The sequence below is a fragment of the Peromyscus leucopus genome, chromosome 18 (genome assembly GCF_004664715.2).
Source record: "Peromyscus leucopus breed LL Stock chromosome 18, UCI_PerLeu_2.1, whole genome shotgun sequence".
Classification (NCBI taxonomy): Eukaryota; Metazoa; Chordata; class Mammalia; order Rodentia; family Cricetidae; genus Peromyscus; species Peromyscus leucopus.
The window spans coordinates 36,160,312-36,163,557 of NC_051078.1; positions in this window are offsets into that span (position 1 = coordinate 36,160,312).

A 3,246-nucleotide genomic window follows, 5' to 3' on the forward strand; every position below is an offset into this window, starting at 1 on the left:
TCCTCCTCCCCCACCAGGCCTCTGATCCCTCCAATGTGAGCTAGAGAAGTGGTCCTCAACCTATGGGTCGCCATCCCTTTGGGGCTCAAAAGACCCTTTCACAGGGGTCGCCGAACACCGTCAGAAAACACGGATATTTACATTGCAATTAAGAGCAGTCGCAAAATGACAGTTATGAAATAGCAACAATGAAAATAGTTATATGGTCAGGGGTCCCCACAGCATGAGGAACTGTATTAACGGGTCGCAGCGTTAGGAGGGTTGGGAACCACTGATCTAGAGTGTGAACTTTGCTTCCCCCCTGGGATGAGTGAGAAAGGAGGAGAAACAATTTCAACCACCATTTTTGTGTTTAATGTACAAAATAGTCAAGGCCATCCTGACCCATTTTGTACTATCATTCCCCCCCCCCTTATGCGGGGATTCTGCACTTATAAGCACGTCTCTGGTCTCTTCATGTGAAGAGAAGGCCCAGGAAATTGAGGAAACCAGCAAAGAAACGAACAGAAGACAACATTCTCCAACTTTGTAAAACAGTCTAAATGGCGTCCTCCCAGCTCCCATCTGCTTCCCACACCATAGTCACAGCAGGCAGGGTCTGCAGAGTGTCTCCCACATGGGCTTGCTCTTCTTCTCTGCCTGTGTGCTCCTGAGGAGCTGATGTGAACAAAATAGGCTGTCAAGCTGTGCTTGGTGGAGCCAGAGAATCTCTCTCTGTTGGTCGGGTGACTTTCTTTCCCACGGAAAGTGGGTGAGAGGACCGCCAGCATCGCCTTCAAGAAGTCTCATTAGAAATTTGAATCTCAGCCGGGCGGTGGTGGCGCACGCCTTTAATCCCAGCACTCGGGAGGCAGAGGCAGGCGGATCTCTGTGAGTTCGAGGCCAGCCTGGTCTACAGAGAGAGTTCCAGGACAGCCAGTGCTACACAGAGAAACCCTGTCTGGAAAAACCAAAAAGTGGGGGGTGGGGGTGGGGGAGAGAAAGAAAGAAAAATGTAGATCTCAGAAAACTGGAATTGTGTTTCACCAGATCAACAGGTGACTCGTGTGCATATGAAGTTAGAGGCTCAAAGGTTACTTTTGGAGTCTGAGGAGTATTTAGTTGGAGAGTTCATCTTCATCAGCTACGTCGGGACCCGTTCTTTGGAGGTCTGTTGTGCTGGACACCTACATCAGTATTCCCTTCTCACACTCATGTGCACTCCAGAACCAGACACTGAGGTATTCTCCCCTCCTAGAAAGTCCCAAACCACGTCTTCCCTTCTCCTTGCATGTCTGTTCAATGAATAAACGAATCGGTAAGTGGACGGATGGATGAGATTTCATACGAGGAGCTAGTCATTCTTCTATTCCCTGCTTGCTCAGGGTTGCCCCCTGAACTTGAAGTTGGGCATAATCGAGCGATTAGCACTCCATAGGAAAAAAAAAATCCCTACCACCTACTAGATCGGCCCCTGACATTCTTTCTGGTCTCTTAAACCTCACTCCTTGAGGCTAACTACTGTCTGTGATTTGTGTATCCCTTTGGCCTATTTTGCGGTTGGTATTTCTTATATCTAAGCGAAAGTGCACAGTCTATACTTTCCTGCTCAGCTCCTTGGGCTGAAAGCTGCCTGTGGGATTCTGCCGTATTGCTGTGGATAGCTCTAGCTCGTGTCTTCTCACTGCTGTCCAGTGTTTCCTGGGGCGGACACACCACAGTCTGTCTCTTCCACAGCGGATGGCCTCTGAGATCGTTTCAGACTCGGCTATTATGACTGGTGTTTCTGTGGCCATTCTCCTGAATGTCTGTTGGGGAAGGGACCGGAGCCAGGTTTTGCTGAGTGGACAGCTGCAGCTGCATCTGGGAATTTTCCTGTGGGCCTACTTCACCGCACAGGAACACTGACTGCAGCAAGGATACTCGAGTTGGTGTGGTTTTTCTACACACCCAGCAGCTGCCTGGCTTGGGGAGAGGCCACAGTATGGGAAGCAGCTACCGTGGAGTTACAGGGAAAAGGTCTGCAGGGCTGGGACTCCTCCAGGCTTTGGTCTCTTATCTAGGCATGCCGGGTTACAAGCTCAGCTCTACCCGTATTGGTCTGACTCAGGGATTTCAGCTCTGCTTACGTTTTTCCCTGTAACTCTCCCGATCTATTTCCTCAGAGCAGGAACTTAACCTTTGTCCCAAGCACCTGAAACCTGAGGAGGGTGTGGCAAGCAACGGCAGGATTTCTGTGAGCTTTGAACTCAGCTTCTCTTGTCCGCGGGGTAGTTGCTTCCTACTTGCTCGTGACATGTTTGTACCGGTCAAGGACCCGCCGTGGAAGCCTTTCCTCCTACATGTTCTGGTCTGCAAATCCACATCTGAGCAAGTCCAACTTTGTTATTTCTCACGGGGGGGGGGGGGGGCAGTCTTCCTCGATTCATTGTTGAACAAACCCACGCAAGGAACCCATGGGGGCTAGGCCACAGCTGAGTGGCAGAGAACTTGCCCAGAAATTGTGAGGCCCTGGGTTCAATCCAGAAAAACAAACAAAACACCTAGTCCAGTTGGCTGTGTGTGTACGTGTGGTACGTGGTGTGTGTGTGTGTGTGTGTGTGTGTGTGTGTGTGTGTGTGTGTGTGTGTATGTGTAGGGGGTTGCACACGCTGCATGCAGACATGCCTGTGTGCATGCAATGTCAAGGCCAGGGGTCAACCGCTGGTGTCGTCCCTCCATAGAAATGCCATCTATCTCGCTCACTAGTCTGGAGCTTGTCAAAGGTGAGGTCTGCTGGCCAGTGAATCCCAGGGATTTGTGCCTCTGCAGTACTGGAATGACAAGTATGTGTCACAGTGCCGAGCCTTTGGGTGAGAGTTCCGGATCTGAGCTCAGGTCCTCACGCAGACCCGACAAGCTCATACCTGACTGAACCCTACCTCCCCAACCCTCCGTGGCCTGTCCTTTCTCCTTCTCACACATCTGTGTCTCTCTCTCTCTTTCACCCACTGACAAATTATAGCCACACGCAATGACGGGGTGCAAATGGAGGCTGTGAGTTTTTAAATACAACTTGGAGTGACCGAACAGAGAGAACCGACCCGTCTGTCACTTCACCTCAGGGCATCTGGCGTCCGCTGGGATGAGGACACTCTCGATCCACCCCTTCCAGTGACATTCCAACACACTGCACTCAGCTCCAAGCGGTACAAGAGTCCTCAAGGAGGAAAAGAAAACCGACCCCTCCAGTCTGAGGCTTTGTGCTCTGGAGATGGAACCACACAC